Source organism: Saccostrea cucullata, unplaced genomic scaffold, assembly GCF_032062105.1.
Source record: "Saccostrea cucullata isolate Sc308-1 unplaced genomic scaffold, CSIRO_AGI_Scuc_v1 ctg19, whole genome shotgun sequence".
Classification (NCBI taxonomy): domain Eukaryota; kingdom Metazoa; phylum Mollusca; class Bivalvia; order Ostreida; family Ostreidae; genus Saccostrea; species Saccostrea cuccullata.
The window spans coordinates 727,064-750,000 of record NW_026940018.1 but is presented as its reverse complement, the minus strand read 5'-3'; the positions used below and the strand labels follow the sequence as shown (position 1 = coordinate 750,000).

At 34.1% G+C, this 22,937-nt stretch overlaps 2 protein-coding genes across 2 annotated transcripts in view; one reads left to right on the top strand and one right to left on the bottom strand.

Moving 5' to 3' along the window:
- The window catches only part of LOC134254520 (zinc finger homeobox protein 4-like), a 67,863-nt gene extending 47,132 nt beyond the window's left edge, over nt 1–20,731 (bottom strand). Inside the window, exon 1 of the mRNA XM_062737042.1 lies at nt 20,622–20,731. The gene's annotated coding sequence lies outside the window, so the exon portion shown is untranslated. The remainder of the gene's footprint in view (nt 1–20,621) is intronic.
- LOC134254522 (uncharacterized) overlaps nt 1–22,937 on the top strand; it is a 132,429-nt gene that overhangs the window by 18,345 nt on the left and 91,147 nt on the right. The window lies entirely within an intron of this gene.

Below are 22,937 nucleotides of genomic sequence, written 5' to 3'. Positions count from 1 at the left end.
AAAATTTCACCTCAAGAGAGAATGATATCATACCAAAAATGCATTAATTGAGAGATGTATATATATACATTTGTACATAAACAAAGAGTTAAAAAAAAAACTTCCTTTCTCCAGAGCAAAAATAAGCAAACATTGTACATCTAACTTAATAAAGATAAAACTATTGTAACATATTCTTCCCTAATAATGAGTTTCTTTATTTTTTTTATAGAATTGCATAACTGTAAAACTTTGCAATATTGCTAATTAGTCTGCAAGTGAAGAAATCTCAGACAAGTCACACTGTCATATTATGATTACTTTGTTTTTGTCTTCAAAAGGCTGCTCAAAACTGATTTTCAATAGTCTAGATGTTCAATCAAATCAAATACTTTGATACAGTCAAACTTGGTTATCACAAACTGAATGGGACTGAGGAAAAAATCAAGATATCCAAGTATTCAAGATATACAGGTTAAAGTACTAAGGAAAAAAGTGGTTTGGAGTTTCCACAATTCTACATATGGTATTGATCATGATACCAATAAACAGTTGTACCTATTTACTTTGAATAACCCTTAATAGTCAAAATGTTGTGTTTTTTAATGATTATCACCGATTGTCCTTTTCCAAGTGACTAATTACTCATTTTGGCGATTTAAACTTAATTTCGGCAGCATATTTACAATTATTTCATTTGGATCAATTGAACTTAAACACAAAACAGTTGCAATAATAAATCACTTATTGAAAATATACTTTTTTGAACAGACACTTTTATTTCCGAAATACTTATCAGCTATAATTGAAATATAAATGACTCTTTTTTGACTTTTATATTAATTTTTTCCAATTAATTTCTTCTGATAAAAAAATCTACATTCTTTCTCTGGCAATCCGGTTTTGACCTTTCAATTAATTGACATTTAATTTCATAATTATTGAACAATTTAACTATTTGAAGTTAATAAACAACCATTAAATGCAAATATCACAACACTTTCGATGAATTAAGCTTAAAATCGCCAAAATTAGTAAACAGACCTGGACTGCGATGACTTAAAATTCTCAACGAAGGCAAATCCTATACTTATAAACTATGTCTGTAAATTTTGTGAAGGAAGAATGAGTATTTATCTCGTAATTATCAAAAACCCGGCTCTCAGTTTTGAAATTCCCGGCCCGGCCCGGGTTTCGCTACCCATTTTAGTCACACTCAATTTTTATTATGTCAGATTTACCGTGGATGAGTGTTAAAATTAAAATTAGACTCGATACTGACAGCTCGCTTGGGTGTAATCAAAGCTGCAAATGAGAGAATTCCCATCAATTTATAGGTATTATAGCTGTTTTGAAGGATAGTTTGTCCAAAGTATTAATTGAATTAAAATATTATCTCTCTTTATGTATGAGTTAGAATACAAATACAGTATACCTGAAGAGAAATCAATTCTATCCGATGACAGAACAATGTTCAACTTGTTTAAAGTACTAATTAAGGAAAAAAGTGGTTTGGAATTTCCGCAGTTCAACATATGGTATTGATCATGATACCAATAAACAGTTGTACCTATTTACTTTAAATAACCCTTAATAGTCTAAATATCACTTCACCACAAAGGTTGCAGCATTAAGCCACTTCTTTTCTCAACAGACACTGCTGTATTACTTTTCTGATAACCTTTCAATTGGAGTCTCGTTTCCAGAACTGCATGCAATAGATACCCGGTATATAGCTGTTTTGAAGGAAGTTCCAAAGTATTAGTGACATATGTACATATATTCCACCATAAATTCACATGAAATTCTATTAATTTCATGGAGTGTAACACTAATAGAAATTTAATGGTACTTTCAATATGAAAGTATTAAGGGCTCAAATACACCAAAGATAAAAAAAAAAAAAACTGTTGTTACAAAAATTTTAACAAAAATCGAATATCCTTTTAAAAATTTTAAGATCAAAATTTTTTAGGGTTCCCCCCCCCCCCTAATGTGTCACATTGGAAGATAATTAAAACACATACTATATCACAAAACATTTGTTAAAAAAACTTTGAAAACTTAATTTTATAAAATCTAAAACTACGCATTTAAAGACACTGCTAAAACGAACTCAAAATGTACCTTTGTGTTGGAAAAGAAATCGTCAATTCCAGGGTGAATCCTGCGATTCCTCAACTTGTGAACCTGTTGAATGTGTGTCCCCCTCTCTCTCTCACCTTTGCCAATGATTAAACAACAAAAGATCTGGTCAGTTGTAATTGCTGGGCCTGATAGAATCCTAGGACAATTATTGACAAAAGAGGGTAATCTCTTTCCAATTAGGCCAGGAGGGGATTATCAACTAATTTCTTCACACAATGACAAAGTTATTGTGTAATACATGAATATAATGGACAGTGTAAAAAGCCCACGGGGAGAGAAAGGCCAAAATCCTGACAAAACAAACTCTAAATGAAAGGGGACCCCAAAACAATGGATAATAGAGAATGTGCTTGTACAGGGGATTATGAATCCAGTGAAGAAGAAATCCTTTTACACCATGTTTTAATTAAACTGGGTATTTAAAGGATGGCAGAAACTGTCGTGTTAAAGATTTTGGCCACGACGGATCAACGGTGCAAAGGTTGACAGGTACAGCTACAGGTGGATGGTTACAGGTGGACGGTTAGGAAGGTAGAACAAGAGTTAGAGCCCTTTCTACTCAACCAATACCACACTTTTTTCTCCATGAAATTTCTCATCAATAAAAACTATGTATAAATATTTTTACCTGAATGTAGAAAAAAAGTCAGTATCCTACAACCAAGAGTCCACACCTGAAGCGGTCATTTTTTCTTCCCATGGACACAATAACCGAGGTGTCTGTTGGTCAAGGTAATTGTTCGCACAGCTCCTATTACTTGGCCATGTCTGGTTCAATTTTGACAGATTTCCCAGATTATCAATCAAAATTGAGGACTGATAAAAATATGCTCATACCCCTATCTTGTAATTCTTTTAACTAGTTAACAGGACGGATGTTTACAAAATGCATAAGAGCAAAATCAATAATGGCTAGGGACTGATTTAAATAAGTTTTATTATCTCTCCACCCTAAATACTAATGAAAAATTTTCAGGTAACTTTATACCTATGCAGTATAATTTATGCTCGACAGGTGAAAATGATAATTCTACCAGGTAAAGTTTTCAATTGAGTGCTTCTTAATTTTTAATTCAAAACAGAAAAAAAGGTCTGGAGGCTATTCATTCAATTAAGATTATTTGGTTGTTAAAGATGTTTAGCAGGAGAAATTGCTTTAATTGAGAAGTTTTGATGTGATATGATATACACTCCACAATAGCCTAGTTCTTTTCTACTCCCAGCACCTTGTACCTGGTACATTAATAAAACTGCAGATCTAGAGCACTGCCTGTTCTTCCAGACACTTTATCTTTCCCAGTAACAAATATTAATTAGACATTGGACTAAAGTTAGAAAATAGACCTCTATAAATTTACAGATCTTGAAGCAAAGAAGCAATATTAAAGGATTAAAATACATAAAAACACAGGGCCACTGTTATCTTATCGGTCCTTCATACGTCGGTAAAACATTTGCATTCTCGCACAGGTATGTTAGCTCTGTATTCTGATTTTAAATTAAAAGTTATGAGGAATTGAAATCTTAATAAATCATTATACAAATCCCCTTCAGATCTGCTGTGTACCCAATTTACCGGGAGAAAGTAGCGGTGACAAAAAGCCATGTGTTACAGGTTAAATTCAATAACATTATTGCCTTTTCCTGTTCTCAACAATTAAAACCAACAGTCTCCATTATACACAATAAAACCAGTTATATAGCCAACTACAGAAACAGTCCAACTGCTTTGTTACAGTCAGACTTTATTCTTTATTTCACAAATTCAAAATATTTGGTGACAAAATATGTACTTAAATAAAAGGATTCACTACAAAGTGTGTTTGATGTATAAATATGTTTTACTGTAAAAAGAGATTCGTGTATTACAACTTGAAGCATAGATTTCACAATCTACACTCAATGACTTTTGTTTGTTTAACATCCCTTCAAGAATTTTTTCATCTTGAGACACCACCATTTGCCTGTGGAGAGCTACAGATTAAGACCAGTTCTTATGGCCTTAGAGCAGCAAGGGATCTTTTTTGTGCCAGCACCTACTGCAACTGAGACCTTACTTTAAAGGTTTCATCTGAAGGACTCAGGTCACCATGTCCCACAGTGAGATTTGAACCCCTGAAATAAGGAATCCTTACTCCATGAATCTGGAGCAAACACTCTACAACCACTGCCCCATGTGGGCGACCACGATCAAGTTATAAGAATGTTTTGTTGGTTCCAGGAACAGATCTCTTGCCCAAATTCACGGTGATGAAGGACAAGAGATCTGTTTGAGCCATTCTATAATCATTTTAATTTTTTAGGTCTTGACATCTTAAATCCTTGACCATTAATTAAAATTCTGATTGGCTTAGAAACAATTTTTGTTTTTGAAAGTCTCATTCTGCCCCAGCCAAATCCCTCATCACATTTTAGAGGCAAACATCCCAGAACTAGCCATTTGCAATTCTAGTGTGGCCATTCTCCTCTTTTGCCTTGACCTTTGACACTAAAAACTCAATCATACTTTCCAAGTAACAGCTTAAGATCATAAAAATAAAATCATTAATAGATTTAAATATATTGTAATGCACTGTATCAACAAAATACCAGGGTAGCCTAAGTTGAAAAGTTTTACACAAGGAAGACAAAAGGTGCAAGCACGTAAACCGAGTACAACGCTCCAGCTAGAGTAAACTCGTAGGAAGAAGAAGAAGAAGAAACACATTATAAACTAAATACTACAGCGCTTTCTCTGGTTTGAAGATTAAATACAATAAAAAAATCTAAGAAAAAGGAAGTGAATCTGTTAAAGATTCTTAACATTATTTCACTTTGCAATAGTTCTTATTTAATTCACACCATTTAGCCGGGATATTCATAGCAATTGCGTTTTGTCTTGTAAAACAACCCAAAAAAAAAAACACTACGAGTCGATCAGTAAAACCCATAAATAGATCTTAATCTGGCTTACCAAAAATGTACAGGCACATCCTGTTCACTGGGAGAGTATTCATCAATAATTACAGGAAAATATGAAAGATAAAATTTAAGCAGGTGTAAAAATGTGTTATCTACCTGGGGTCCCCAGATAATTTAGCTCTAGTTAAGTCAGGCCATTATGAAGATTATAAACCTTTCTTATCATACCTTGAAAACTTATCAAGGATTTTAATTACCCAGGACACCAGGTCATTGAGACAATTTATTACAATGGTAAAGATATTCAAGTGTATGATTCATAGGCTAAAACAAACAGCATTTCTTGATTACTGATAGGGTTATAAGTAAGCAGGTATGGGGTTAAAATTGAAGTGAAAAAAAATTGGACTTTTCCTTAAGTCTGATCTTGGTGCACTGAATGTCCCGATGTTACATCTTTTCTTATTCGATAAATACACTTCCTCCTTTTTTTGCTTGTTTGGAAAAAGTTTAACTTTGTCTACATTAATTAAACAAAAATTATCACATAGCCAAATCACTCACTTCTGACATGATGATGTTTTCTGATCTAGGTTACGACTGCAATCTTTATCAAACAGTGTTCTTTTAACAATTTTTAAGTGTTGGAATCAAAAAGAAGAGACACATTTTGATAAAAGGTCTTCTACTATATTTAGATGTTTTTTTTTTTCCACTCTGTTACCTTGACCTTTGTAAACAACCTTGGGTCTGTAACACAAAATAACCTCAGATAAAGCAATGTTCCTGTAAGGTGTGTAGTTCCATAACAGTCTTCTCTCTCTCTTAAGAACAATATATCAATGGCCAGGTAATAGACTATATCATGTATAAGTAACAGAAATTACTCTTTTTTCTAAAAGTGACCTTGAACTTAATCAAATGACCTTGGATTTAGATCATCACATACCTTCAGGTCAATAGAAATCTTGGTATATATGAAGTATGATATTCCAATGTTTCTCCATTAGAAATGTGGGGTGGGACACATATATGAAAGTGACCTTGAACATGCCAAAATGACCTGGGTCAGTGTCATCACATACTTGTACCCTCAAGTCATGAACAATTTTTGAACCTAGAGTGAGCTTATAATTTTTCTCCACAACTTTATAGCCCAAACAACATTGCATGGACATACGACAAATGGACATAGAGAAAAGGAGATTCCTATATGCCTCCAAACTTCAGGTGGGCTGGGGTATAATGTTGTCTCATATATTGTCTCTGTGTAAGAAGAAAAAAAATATATGCATCATCTGATATTGTTTTAACAGAAAAGAGCCAGTTATAATTATCAGCACCAACTCGGCAAGGTCAGAATTGATTCTCATTCCTGGACTAAAAAGCAGGCAAATGACTCTTCTTTCACCAAAATACTACAGATTAGAGGTGAAAGTCACAGGTTGTTTATACTTGACCTGTTGTTGAAGGTCACTAGCAGAGCTAGGATCTTTGAATTTTTGCATCTTTGAATTTTTGCAAGCGATAAACTCAGACATTGATGTCATGTAAAGGTCAAATTTATGTTTGAAAAAAGTGATTTGCAAATGAAATTCAGACAATTATCTACTTAAGTATAATATATATGTACTATGAAAAAAGTATGTGAAATGTAATTCTAATTCTAGTTCGTGATAATTGTTTTAACCTGAATAGAATTAATTTATATGAAGTATATAATTATGTAAAATTGCATAACTTTGATATTGTCATGTGACTAATGGAAACTGGTTCATGTAAAATGTTTCTTCAGTTTGGTTTGGCTTTGTAACAGCATTTTTCTAACAGTTTGGTTTTGCTTTATAACAAAGTATTTTTTCTCATGCCCTACTTTGTTAATGGGTGAGGTTAGTGTTTCTCAGATCTATCTCTTCAGCAGTGAACATTTCTTTCCATCACATTTCAGATTTATAGTTCCAAACTCTTCTAGTTTTATCAAACTTGGTTAAAGTTCAGAAATTTTTTTTGTAAAATGGGTCAAACTCCAAGGTCATGAGGTCAAATTTGGTGGTACCAATATATAACAGAGGGTAATTGTCACAAGGAATATACTTGTGAAATAAGAAACTCATAACCCTACCCACTCAAAAGTAATGGACAAGATTAAAGTTTTTGCAGAAAAACGAACAGACAGACAGAAAGGATGGACAGGGCAAAACCTATATACCTCTGAATCTTCGATTACAGGGGCATAAAAAGGAAAGGTAAAGGTAAAAAATGTTGATGCAGTGGAAGTTTGATAACACTATCTTGAATAGTTTCTTTTAAACTAAGCTAAAGTAAAACACCACTTAAAGAAAAAGTGAGGTTAAGGTCAAAGGAAAGGTCAAGTTCACAAGACATTCATGAAGTTGAATAGCTCTCATTGCTATATTGAACCGAGGTTCAATATATCCCTGTATCAAAATATTATGCTACACCGGACATTCATTGTGGGGCATGTTCACGAACTTACCAGAAATTCTGGTATTGGTCTCATGACAACGATGTGCAACCTATGTAAACAAGGAGTTTATGCATTCTCTGCAAAGGGACTAGAGAACACAAGGTATCAGTTTTTCTCTACTGTACATCAACTTTTCCAAAATATTTGCTGTCTGCTAAAATTTTTAACTACATGGCCAAAGAGAGAGAAGATATGCTATGGACAAGAGATCTTGGACGGACAGAGACGGAAGGATGAATGGACAGGAAGACAAGACTGATCACTATAGGGCATCTGCAGAGCAGGGCCCTAATAAATACATTTGTACCATACTATTTCACCTTACACTGAAAGATAAATATACTGTATACAGGGAAATTTTTGCCCCTGTTTTATTGTTGACCCTTCTGCCCTTGTCACAAGTGGGTAAATTTAAAATGGAGCAAATCCAAAGAACATGGTATAAATTCTTATTTTACAGAACTGGGACTGGGCGAATTTAAAAAAGGGGCATATCTGTGAGCAAGAGTAAAGGGGCTAAAATTACATGGGGGGGGGGGGGGGGAATAACCCTGTATATAGTAATGATACAATTTACAGTAAAGGTCGTTTATAACGAAGTCAATGGGACCTATGAATTACGCTATAATATCCGTAATTCATTATATCTGTATAAAGGATTCGTTAGATTATATAGCTGGGGATCCACGATAACTTCACTATATTTGTGAATTCACAATATCTGTGTTCACACTAAATGAGTTTAACTGTACAGCTTCTTTTTAATTTCATTTATTTAAAAAAAAATGCAGATCCTTGTATTTACAATAGTAACTCAGTAGAGCACTCACTTCATTATTAGAATGTCTTGGGTTCGAACTCTGACAGCAACTGACCTTAATCAATGAAAAAATATGTAGCAACTGTTCCTTTGCTAAGTGCTTGGCACTATGAAGTGCAAGTTGCGGGTCCCTCAAATTAAAGCTGAACAAGAGATGTTTGTAAAACACTTATGCCCCCCTCCCCCCCAAATTGGAATTTTTCTAAGTCCAAAAGAGGATAATTCTATCAAAAATAGTGCAATCATACACAAAACATTACTTGATCTAGATATTCATCTGATGTATCTGTATACTAAATTTCATTTCAGTATATGCAACCTCTGCAAAGAAAATGAATGGAAACTGCAAATAATTGGAATTTTTCTAAGTCCAAGGGGCATAATTCTGTCAAAAATGGCATAATCGTGCCCAAAACATAACTTGATCTAGATATTCATCTGATATATCTGTATACCAAATTTCATTTCAGTATGTGCGACTGTTGTGAAGAAAATGAACGAAAACTAAGTGGACCGACTGACAGACAGCAGCAAAGCAATATGCCCTCCCTCTTTCGAAGGGGGGGGGGCATAAAAAAATTGAAGCCCCATGTCACAACAGCTCAATGGCCCCGAAGAATATATCGGTCTAAATTTGAAGCCCTTCATCTGTATATGTTGATGTCCATATACAGTGTAATCTCGACATCGGCAGGACTATCGAAAAATGTTGAGATATCCTAGGTGTCAAGATATCAAAGTTGAGACTTAATTGACTTCTGAGATTTCTTTGCATAGTATAACAGACAAGTGTATTTGTACACGACTTCAATAGACTGTACAGTAGCTCGTTAATTTTCCTCTATATTTATTAGAAAATCCAAGAAGTTATTCAAAAAATGTTATTAATGAAATGTCTTTTTTTCTCTTTATCGAAATCTTTTCATTATACTAAATATAGTTTTCCATCCAGCATTCTGCATGTAACTTGCCTTTTTGTCAGAACAGGATATGAAATACACTCTATAAGCTTCGAACTACAATGGTGTAAAGTCATCATCCATGATACCGAAAAAAAAAATTTTTTATCGATTTCATTTCATTCTTATTTAATCATTATTCATCATTTTCATTTCATTTTCAAATCATAATTTTAAAAAAGGTTTGTGTATTTAAAGAAACAAACTGATGATACACAAGCATGAATATTATGGATTATATAATCATGCATGTTGTAGATTGGATTGTTTCCTGTTGAATGAAGTTTTACCACAATTCCTTAGTTAATTTGAATTCAGTATGTTTTTTTATGCATTGAAATTCAGCTAGTAACTTTTTTCAAAATGCTAAAGTTATGTCAGGTTTCTATAAATAACACTTTTACATTTGATATTACCTTAGCTGACGTCTCAGAGACGTCAAGGGGGCTTGGAATTCCTCTCCATATATGTGGTGTGAATTTCTGATGACGTCGAAATACAGAGTCGTCCGTGCATGACAAGTGACCAGCTGACAAACAAAGGGGTTAAGTAGGGCAGACAATTGCCCTGATGTAGACATATACCACATAAATTGTGCTCTTTGGGCTGTGAATACATGTATATATGTCAAGATAAGCAGGGTAGTCGACATTACTTATGTCGACATATCAGAGTTTCTGGAAATCATTTATATAGTAAATAATGCCGAGACCACAGATGGATGTCAACATTTCCCAGGTTGTTGACATACCCAATGTCGAGATACTGAAGTTTACCTATATATGAGTGAAAAATTCGCGAAAACAACATATGATCAATCAACTAAATAAGGATAGTCATAAAATTTAGTCGCTTAGCAAGTTGCTAGTCTTTTAAAGGTTAATAAATGAACCTTATGAATTTACACCGGGAACCAAAAGGTTACCGGTAGTTATTTAGCAACTAGACTACCATATCATTCAAAATCGTAGCTCTCCGTAGACCAATGTAGCTAACACATTCTTGAAGACACATCAATTATATGGTATGTAAGAGAATCATTAACATCAGATTAAACTAAACTCAACTTAGTCAAGCAGTCAAGAAATGTCTGAACTCTAGAAAACTTAACTTCTTGATTTATAATGTAAACCAACTTTTATTTACAATGACTTTATTTCGCGATTTACTAGGGATAAACTAGTTTGCAACGATTAATTTTCGCAATCAAGCCTTTTTGGATCTGTTGATAATAGACACATACACTATATATACACGGTTCGCAGCGAGAAATATTCGTGATGACAAGGCTCTCGTGAACTTCGCGAAAATTTCTCGCACGCGAAATAAAAGTTGGTTTACAGTATTAAGTCACAAGTTGTAATTACGTCCTTGCGATATATTCAAAATAAGTATAAATGCAAGCATAATAATTCTTCAAAATAAATGATGTTTAGTTAAAACCCTATACTATTGTACAAAACAAATGAAATTGAGTGATTACACAACTTGGTAAAAATGCTACATTCGTCATATGTACAGAAGGAAGTAACAAATGATGTTTAGTTAAATCCCTATACTATTGTACAAAACAAATGAAATTGAGTATTATTATTTCACAACTTGGTAAAAATGCTACATTCTTCATGTGCAAAGTAGGAAGTCCAAAAAATTCATTCCAGAAAAATTACAGACAGGAAAAAGTTTGCTTTTCAATGCAATGAAGCAATGTAATACATGTAGCGCCAAACATTAGATTCCATCCACACACAGAATTGCTTGATATGTACTTAGCTGATTTATGGATTATAATTACTTTGGCTATTCAACTCGACAAAATTTCCATTTCTATCCAAAAATGGAGAAAGAAATTATCTTTCATTAATCACATTAATGAGTTCAGTCCATGGCCAGGAGAGATGAAGGGGTAATTAAACCAGTTTGATTATTGCAATATCTAAAGACTGATTAGTCTAATTTAGTCCACTTATTGCAATCAGGCCCGTTTTGATTAGGCAATTAAAACAGAGGAGAAAAATCAATTTTTCCACAGATAGCAATTTGGCCTTTCCATACCTTCTTTACCATTGCAGTTCTTATGATGGTATTAAATTGTAATGTAGAAACCTCCAGATTTGACAGAACAAATAACTGCTTTATTTGCAAGAATAGAGATATTGTGGGTGCTCATTATTCCAGAGAAACAGAGAAGAACAAGAAGTCAACATCATCCTCTTCACGCAATGACAAAGTTCAGCTCTCCTCTCAAAGACTATTGACCAAAAGCAATCTCCATCTTTGCTTTTTGTATTGCGTATATATTGCAGTATCTTTTGACGCACCATTGCAGTAGAATTATTAACATGCTAAATTAGTTTTAACACATTTAATTATCATCAGTGGTTGGTACAAGTTCAATGCTCAGAAGGTATTGCATTTATGTCCACTGATACAAAAGCTGAGGTTAAAAATAATAATAGAAGCATTTTTCATAAACCATGTGTATCACTCTACCTACCTCTTCATATGTATTCAGTATTGGTAATTATGCTATCAATAATTACATGTAGTCAATTTATACACATTGCATACAGTTTATATGAAGTTCCATAAAAAGATATACTGAGGAGTGTGCATGTTGCTTCATTGACATGACCTCGATGGGATTTTCCAACCAATGAAAGTGAAATGTATACCCACATACTCACACTATAATTTAAAATTTGTAAAAATGTTAAGCACGATTAATATCAGTAATTTGAGGAATGTAAAGGTGACACCAATTAAGTCAGATTTCAATGCATATCAGTCCATACATTAAGCAAAAATTCAAAGATCAAAATTAAGCCCAGCTGACCTTTGGCATGGTTTGAAGCAGCCTCATATCATAAGGAATCTGTATTAAGATTGAAATTTGTACGTTTCTAAGCTATAAGATAGAACCTTAAGGAGATCGAATTATAAACGTTTTTTTATTGCAGTGACCTTGCAATTATACCAAAATGACCCTTCCTTTGGTTATCATCTCTGTATTGGAGGTAGGAAATAACTGTATACAGTAAAACTCGTTTAGTACGAACACGGATATAGCGAATTCACGGATATAGCGAATTTTTTCAGAGTCCCCGGCAAAATTCTTAACAAATCTTTGTAAAATTTTACGGTTATAACGAACTTTGATATAACGAATTTACGGATATAGCGAACTGATTTTGAGTCCCGTTGAGATTAAATATAATGAAATTTACATCTTTTATAATGAACTTTCCAACATTATAAAAAAAATGAAAAATTGATTTGATTTAATTTACTTTTAGCATTTGTATATAAAATTCAATTCATAATAAAACCTTAGTTATCGAAGATATGTTTTGTTATATTTGCTTCCTTAACATATTTGGTTGTAAAACCTGAAGGAAAACACGCATATTGCGAATTCGCTATAATGGTTATATGAATTCGTTATACGGATATAACGAATTACGGATATAGCGAAGTAAATTCACAGGTCCCCAGGACTTCGCTATAACCGAGTTTTACTGTAATGTTATTCCATTAAAAAATCATTCTTCACCCTCTTAGGTACATAGTTAAATATGCAGTATCCTGGGCACATGCACAGATAATGACCACTAATTCAACAGCAACAATAAAAGTCCCCCCCCCCCCCCACTCCATCATAGGTAATTCAGTGAACCTTAAGTATAGACCATCAAGTTACATAATTTAGTGTGTTTGTGTTTTGTTTCACAGATTCTTTTATTTTACCTGCTTTTTTTCTTGTGGAAATGATGGATATCTCTGTTAAGGACCAATTTATTATCATTGAACAAGTGAAGGATGCCGAACAAGACCCTTATCAAATTCTTACGCCAAGTCTTACCAGTATCAGAAGATGGTGGGGCACACTGACCAAGATATCACCAACTCCAATCATTGTGGATCAAGAGTTTGAACACAGAACAAACTTTCCTCAGTCATCTATGCCTCTTTTAAGTGGAAATTCCACCTATTCTGTGGCATTACCATAATGGACCTGAAGTGCCATGATCCGCCTGTCATAATTGACGCATTTGGCACAAGGATCACCAGTGGTCCAATGGTTGAGACACTCGGTTCCATGTAGCAGTGTCTATGCTACACCTATATCCAGTCTTGGATTACCTTCCGATAATCTCACTCGTTCAATCCAGGTTTTGGCAGCCTTCCCTGTTCAGGGAAAGCATATCCAGAATCCGAACAGACTAGATCGACTTTTACATTGAATTGTTAACCACACATAAAAACTTTTTTCATGAATGACATTGGTTTGGATCATGAGCCATCTTTGTGTCAAGCATCAACTTTCAATGCATCTCCATTATAAAGTTATGGAACAGACAAAAATTATATTTTTTAGCCTCTTGAGCTGGGTCAAGGTTGTAAATATTCTCTCGTGTCCTTTGGGTTAAGGTCATGAATTATTTTTATGTCAAGTATCAACTTTCAATACTTCTCAATTATAAAGTTATAGAACAGACTCAAAATGTTCAAGGTCATGAAATGTAATTTGGTCAAGAGAAAAAATTGAATGCATAACCATGCATGGCTACTTCAGGTCATAAACATTTATTCTTTAAAGAATGAACGATCATTTTTTTCCCATTATACAAGGGCTGTTCTGAAATTATTGAGACATTGTGTATATTTTTCTTTCTAATGAAAGTCTTTCGGTGAAAATTTGCATATACGTTTGACAAACACTAACAATTCATTAAAGCAAGAAATTTTTACAATTATTAAATTTCTTCTCGTCAGTGGTATATACTGTAAACCAACTTTTATTCGTGGCGACTTTATTTTGCGATTTACATAGGCTAAACTAATTCGCGTTGATTAATTTTTGCGATCAAGCCTTTTAGGATCTGTTATTAACAGACACAGAGGCTTTAAGAACCGGTTCACGGCGAGAAATATTCGCGATGACAAGGCTCTCGTGAACCTCGCGAAAATTTCTCACACGTGAATAAAAATTGGTTTACTGTAAGTGTGTCAATGGTAGGGGTACCATAATAAAATTTCGAAAATATGTAACACCAACGTTGAAACTCCCAGTGGACCCATAATAAAAGTGAAAATAATTCAATTTTATATGAGTATACAGTGGACCTTCAGATATCCGGACGCCAGATATCCGGATGCTTCAGTATCCGGACGATCTTTCATCGGAACAGAATTTTTAAATGTTATTTTGTCTTGTTTAACTGGTGATTCAGATATCCGGACGCTTCACATATCCGGACAAATTGACTGGGAACCAAAGCGTCCGGATAAATGAGGGTCCACTGTACTTTTTTTTTATTTAGCTTTGATTGAATGTTGTGCAAGTTTGTTAGAATTTTGACCAGAATTTCAAAGATCGTTTTAAACCAGAAGTCTCTGTCGAGACTGTAGCTCTACTGGTTTGTACTTATCAAAAACCATTGCACTATTTTATGTATCTTTGTGTAGTCTACTTGTGTGCCACCTTATTTTGAAATCAAACTAAAACTGTAGAAGGAGTAGCGTTTTAAAAGAATTTCACAGAAAATTCTATTTTTAGTAACCATGGCAACACCGTATATCGAAATCAAAAACCGATGCACTATTCTATGTATCTTAGCGTAGTCTACATGTGTGCCAAGTTATATTGTAATCAGACCAAAACTGTAGAAGGAGTAGCATTTTGAAGGAATTTCACAGAAAATTCTATTTTTAGTAACCATGGCAACACCGTTCATCGAAATCAAAAACCGATGCACTATTCTATGTATCTTAGTGTAGTCTACTTGTGTGCCATGTTATATTGAAATCAGACCAAAACTGTAGAAAGAATAGCATTTTTCAGGAATTTCACAGAAAATTCTATTTTTAGTAACCATGGCAACATCGTTCATCGAAATCAAAAACCGATGCACTATTCTTTGTATCTTAGTGTAGTCTACTTGTGTGCCAAGTTATATTGAAATCAGATCAAAACTGTAGAAGGAGTAGCGTTTTTAAGGAATTTCACAGAAAATTCTATTTTTAGTCACTATGGCAACACAGTTCATAGAAATTAACAAGAGGCCCAGGGGCCACAGCGCTCACCTGAGCACATCGGGCTTAAACTGAATTTCCAGGCGTTCATCATTTGAACAAACTAGAATCTACACTACCTGAGGATGATTCCATACAAGAAATCTGTGAGCCAATGCTCACTAGTAATACCCCCGCTCTGATGTAAATCAACAACTATCATGTTAATTTACACAAGTTCAATAACAGGCAGATGCACAGAAAAATTTGAAGTTGACATCAGATTCATTTCAAAATTAATCCCACCATATGGCTTGCCTCAACAAAGAGTGTACTAAAATTAAGCATCTGCTATGAATAGTTAATGAGAAAACTTGTTATGTATGAAACGGACTGACACACAGACAAACAGGAAGATGACATCAGGTTTGAACAAAAATGTCTCCCAACGTATGGCATGCCTCAGAGAAGATTGTGTTAAAATTTCAAGTATCTGCAGTAAGTAGTTGCTGAGAAAACAAGCATCTATAATAAGTAGTTGCTGAGAAAACTGCAACGAAAATTTGTCATGTATGAAATGGACAGACACACAGACAAACAGGATGTTGACATCAGATATGAACAAAAATGAATTCCACCACATGGCATGCCTCAGAAAAGATTGTGTTAAAATTTCAAGCATCTGCGATGAGTGGTTGTATGCAACGAAAATTTGTTATGTATTAAATGGAAAGACGTACAGACAAAGAGGAAGTTGGCATCGGATTTTAACAAAAATGTATCCCAACGTATGGCATGCCTCAGAGAAGATGTGTTAAAATTTCATGCATCTGTGATGAGTAGTTGCTGAGACAACTGTGACGAATTTTGTTATGGATGAAACAGACAGACGCTCAGACAAACAGGAAGTTGACATCAGATTTTAACAAAAATGTATCCCAACGTATGGCATGCCTCAGAGAAGATTGTGTTAAAATTTCAAGCATCTGCGATATATTGCTAATTGCGACGAAAATTTGTTAAGGACGGACACACAGCTACACGGACACACAGACACACGGACGGACGGACAGACACACAAGGGTAAAACAGTATAACCCCCTCTCCTTCGAAGCGGGGGTATAAAAACCAATTTCATGTATTTTTAGTTCTTGTGTGCCAAGTAATACTGAAATCAGACTAAAATTGTAGGAGGAGTAGCGTTTTGAAAAATTGTTTACAGACGAACATGACGGACGGACGCCGGACGCATTACTATCGCATAAGCTCTTCTGGTCCTCTGACCAGAAGAGCTTTCCTTGCCACTCATCAAAGCAAAAACCGATGCAGAGAATTATGTATCTTAGTGTAGTCTACTTGTGTGCCAAGTTATATTGAAATCAGGCCAAAACTGTAGGAGGAGTAGCATTTTGAAAGAATTTCACTGAAATTTCTATCTTTAGTAACCACGGCAACATCGTTCATCGAAATCAAAAACCGATGCACAGAATTATGTATCTTAGTGTAGTCTACTTGTGTGCCAAGTTATATTGAAATCGGACCAAAACTGTAGGAGTAGTAGCATTTTGAAAGAATTTCAAAGAAATTTCTATTTTTAGTAACCTCGGCAATTCATCAAAATCAAAAACCGATGCACAGAATTATGTATCTTAGTGTAGTCTACTTGTGTGCCAAGTTATATTGAAATCGGACCAAAATTGCAGGAGGAGTAGCATTTTAAAAGAATTTCACAGAAATTTCTATTTTTAGTAACCTCGGCAACAACGTTCATCGAAATCAAAAACCAATGCACAGAATTATGTATCTTAGTGTAGTCTACTTGTGTGCTAAGTTATATTGAAATAGAATCAAAACTGTAGGAGGAGTAGCATTTTGAAAGAATTTCAAAGAAATTTTTATTTTTAGTAACCATGGCAACACCGTTCATCGAAATCAAAAACCGATGCACAGAATTATGTATCTTAGTGTAGTCTACTTGTGTGCCAAGTTATACTGAAATCGGACCATATCTGTAGGAGGAGTAGCATTTTGAACCAGAAGTCTCTGTCGAGACTGTAGCTCTACTGGTTTATACTTAAAACAAAGGAAGAGAAAAGTAGCAGTTGGGACTTGAGACTTTAAGGTATCCGGCCCATATTAGGACCAAATTTTGTAACCTTAATTATCAGTTGTTTGTAAAATATCCTGATATTATTTTAAAGCATGTTAGAGTAGAAAGGGATTTACCAAGAGAATTTTTCAAAATTTTTATTACCTAAGCAGAAATTAATTATTGAAGATTGCATTGAAGTCTATGGAAGGAGGTAAGTTTTTAAGATAAAAAAGTAAATACTACAAATATTAAAAATTGCTCTGGTGGAAAGATGTATTTGATCATTGGAAATAGATAAACAATTAGAAATATTTTTTTTACCAAACAGATTTTTTAAAATTAATTTTTATTTAGTAAAATCAAATGGAGATAACTCGTCAAGGACAGGAAAAGGTCATAAATTAGAACATTTCCCACTCTTACATCCTGACACCCAAAGATGAAAATTAGTTTTAAATACACTGAGTATTCACCCCATACATATCTATTATGGATTCAATTCCATTGAATCTGTGGCTAATATGGATCGAATACCTTAAATCAGCAATAAATAGAAAATGATCCTTGCCACTCATCAAAATAAAAACAGATGCACAGAATTATGTATCTTAGTATAGTCTACTTGTGTGTCAAGTAATACTGAAATCGGACCAAAACTGTAGGAGGAGTAGCATTTTGAAAGAATTTCACAGAAATTTCTATTTTTAGTAACCATGGCAACACCGTTTATCGAAATCAAAAACCAATGCACAGAATAATGTATCTTAGTGTAGTCTACTTGTGTGTCAAGTTATATTGAAATCGGACCAAAACTGTAGGAGGAGTAGCATTTTGAAAGAATTTCACAGAAATATCTATTTTTAGTAACCATGGCAACACCTTTCATCGAAATCAAAAACCGATGCACAGAATTATGTATCTTAGTGTAGTCTACTTCTGTGCCAAGTTATATTGAAATCGGACCAAATCTATAGGAGGAGTAGCATTTTGAAAGAATTTCACAGAAATTTCTATTTTTAGTAACCATGGCAACACCTTTCATCGAAATCAAAAACCGATGCACAGAATTATGTATCTTAGTGTAGTCTACTTGTGTGTCAAGTTATACTGAATTCAGACCAAAACTGTAGGAGTAGTAGCATTTTGAAAGAATTTCACAGAAATTTCTATTTTTTTAGTAACCATGGCAACACTGTTCATTGAAATCAAAAACCAATGCACAGAATTATGTATCTTAGTATAGTCTACTTGTGTGTCAAGTTATACTGAAATCGGACCAAAAATGTAGAAGGAGTAGCATTTTGAAAGAATTTCACAGAAATTTCTATTTTTAGTAACCATGGCAACACCGTTCATTGAAATCGAAAACCGATGCACAGAATTATGTATCTTAGTGTAGTCTACTTGTGTGCCAAGTTATATTGAAATCGGACCAACACTGTAGGAGGAGTAGCATTTTGAAAAATTGTTTACAGACAGACAGACAGACAGACAGACAGACGCCGGACGCATTACTATTGCATAAGCTCTTCTGGTCTCTGACCAGTAGAGCTAAAAATTGTTTACAGACAGACGGACGGACGCCGGACGCATTACTATCGCATAAGCTCTTCTGGTCTCTGACCAGTAGAGCTTAAAATTAGGCGCGTTAAAGAAATCTGCTATCGATGACAAAATACATTTTGACGTCAAGGCGGAACAGCGAACATACCTTAAATTTTGTGTAGAACTATGTAGAACTCAATATGATTCAATGACATGGGGTCAAGGTCATGACATACATTCATGTCATAAGCAATTTGTACATATAGTAAGAACTTCAAATGTAATCCATAAGAAAGTTATAGTCTGTAAATAGTTGCATTGAACAGACAAACAAGGTGATTCTCATGTATCCCCACCCCATAACTTTGTGGAGACAGAGTAAAACATGTTTGGCCTTTTAAATGGTTTAATTCACACTTTATATGTATATGCTAATGAAAAATGAAATCAATGCATTAAATTGAAGTTAGTTCAGTTTTTGACAATTCATACAAAATGCATTTTTTGACTTTCTGATTTCAAATCTTTCGAGTTTTTCAGTAGACCTCTGAACTTGAAGTTCTTGATTTTCATTAGAAATTCTTCATTTGACAATTGAATTCTATCCAAAACATATATTTAATTAACACTTTTATTCTCCAAACTTCTTTTTAAAAATTGCAGAACTGAATTTAATCAAATTCTAATCAATGAAACCAATTTCAATTTTTTTCTCTTACAGCAAATCTTAATAAATTACAAGTGATGACAGTTACTGCCCTTTAAAGAACAAGTGAAGTTCAGCCAGCTAGAATTCAAATCTCAGAATCCTTTTATAATTTATTCCAACATATTCAACATGTGAAAGAATATGGTATTTAATTTGAATTCGACTATTTCATTATAAATGCCATGAACTCTGAAGACACAAACTGCAAGATTTCAATTAATATGTTACATGTCAAATTAATCATTACCTATACATATTATTTTACAGATAACAAGTTGATTCTGTGTTCATATAAAACATAGGTGTGGGTAATGATTGAGTTTATCTGTGTCAATACCTGGTAATGCTATTAAACTTAAGAATTAAAACGGATCTGTGAAGGAGGAAACCTGACTGTGATAAATTAACAAAACAGAAGATAACACAAGAAATCGCCTTCCCCATTCTATAATGACAAATTATATGAAAAACAGGCAGGTGCATCAAATTGTGTGGAATCTGATAATCTAATTTGACCCCATACTGACCCTCTTAATCCTGATGAAAGCCCCCCAGTCAAATTTACTAGTCAAACAGAGAGAAACAAAGAGGCTTATCAGATACAGCTATTGTGTGGCACAGGTTTGGTCAGTCTCGGACCCAAAGGTGTCAACCGTGTCTCATGATCGGAGCTCCAGCAGACGATCCCATCTCCAAATCAGGCGAAAAATCAAACCCCCCAAAATAATTTTACCTGAAAAGGTAATTTTGAAAAAAAAACTAAAGAAAGAGAAAGTAACCAACATGTAACCCAATTTAATGATCCTTCACAACACCTGAGGAAATATTAAAATACTGATACAAACTGTATTAACTTTTTTAAATAACATTTTTCTTTTAAACTATACTTTCATCGATACTGAAGTCCACATGTTGAAATGCTCTATTTATAGCAACTCAGATCAGCTGGTAGATAAAAGTCTTACCTATACGTACATTTACAGTCCTTTCTTGGAAACTCCTTGAGAATTCACATCTTACGTCTTCCAGTGACAGACTCCTTATGCGACATGGCCAGGATCACAAGCCAATTGACCTATTAATGGAAGCAATCAATTAACAACCAACCTCTAGAAAAAGGTGCCAGGTAAAGTCGGGGTGTATCTCCCTTACCTAAGCCTAGTGCTGGAGTGTCGCACAGCTCTAGCTAACAAACAATGAACACAATTACTTGACCAATCTAGTTATACAGGATCTGAGATAATAAGCTATAAACACCTTCAATATTTGATTGCCATGCAATGTATTAATGGTGGGAAATTGCTCTGGCTCAATTATAATCTACATCACATGTCACTGATAGTTGTCAGTAATTAATTGTCACATGGCATTGTTAGTCTGAACAAAATGTGCCATCCAACATTTCACCCTTCCTAAATTGCCTATAGTTTCACATTACATTCACACACCTGAGACAGACAATCAAGGGACGGGACTGATCATTATAAAAACCAAAATCTTTCCCACATTCTTAATGTTGAACTTTTAACAGAACTTTCAGAGATTTTAATACCATGTGTTCAATTTTTTTTTTCAAGAATGATACAGGAATGGTCCTAAAATTTACTATTTTATTTCTTTTTGAAGACCTGTCAACCTATGGTAAAGCCCCAAAGAAATCATTCACTGTTATGCCCCTGTAATAAAGATTTGGGGGTATATAGTTTTTTGCCCTGTGAGTTTGTCTGTCTGTTTGTTTGTCTGCAAAAACTTTAACATTACATAACTTAATTGGTTGGAGTTAAGCCTACTTATTTCACAGGTGTTTTCCCTGTGACAAGATCTTTCTTTCTTTATTAGGGTACCAACATATTTGGCCTCTTGACCTTGATCTTAGAGTTTGACCCTTTTTTGCAAAATAATTACTAAACTCTATCCTTGTCCATAACAATAAAACAGTTAGTTCTAGGGCTTTCATTCTTCACATGTGTATTCATTATGACAATAACTTTTCTAGGTATACATACTTTTTACCTTTTGACCTTGACCTTAGCATTTGACCTACTTTTACAAAAACTTGAACATAACTTGTGAACATTTAGAACTAGGGCATTCATATTTCACAGGTATATTCTTTGTGACAAGACCATCTTTCGATAACCATCAAATTGGCCTTTTGACCTTGGAGTTTGAGCTTCTTTAGCAAAATTTTAACATGGCTTTAACTTTAAAACATTTGGTGCTAGCCTGCTAGGGCATTAATTATATTTATAATTCACATAAGTATTTGTAATGATAAGTCCTTTCCCTAGGTCCCTTTCATTTGACTCTAACCTTGACCTTTGAGTTTGACCCAAATTTAAAAGAGTACCTTAGCCATAATTTTTGAATGGTTTGTGCTTGGGCTTTTATATTTCTTAGGTTTTTCTTATGGTTAACAACATTTATCATCTCTTGACCTAGAAATTTGACTTGCATTTAAAAAACTTTAACCTTCATCAAAAGCTGTCATATAGGGAAATCAGTGTTTCAAAAACACCTCTTGTTTCTCTATGGGTTTTCAAATATATTTTCCAATGAAAAATCATACCCAATTTCAAAAATATGTACCTAATTACTGTAAGTAATTGAGAAGATTTTTCACTGTAGAAATCTTGCAGTTAGAAATATACATGTTTTCACAGAAACAGAATTATGTATCCTGATGGAAGTTTTCACAAGTTTCACTGAAATCACCATCAAAAACTGAGGAAGACAATCTCATAACCGTGACAATATCATTCTTTGTAGTTTAAACCAGAAGTCTCTGATGAGACTGTAGCTCTATGGTTTGAGCTTATGATGCAATAAAGCACATTCGATACATCTCTGATTTGAGGGCATGGATATCAGCAGTGCAAGGCTAACCTGATAGATCTGTTGCCAATCCTCCTGCAATGCTGTTTAAAGCTCCCATTGGTTTTGGGGAAGTGTTCTTGATGAGCTGAAATGTGTTTTTAAAAATGTCTCATGCTTTTTTAATTGGGTCCAGGTCTGGAGAACAACTTTGCCAGTCCATACTCTGAATTGTTTCCATTTACAATTTGGAATCTATGAGGTCAAGCATTATTGGCCATTAAGATATCCTCCCCAAGAGTACCTGCAATTGCCCTGTCAGGTAACCTTCAATAATCTGCAGATCAGTTTTGCAGTCAACACTAATGCCTGCCCAAATCATTACCAAAGTTCCATTTAATCTGTCATCCTCAGATATGAAACAATAGGCATACCCTCCCCCCCTCCTCTGCTCTCCAAATTACTCT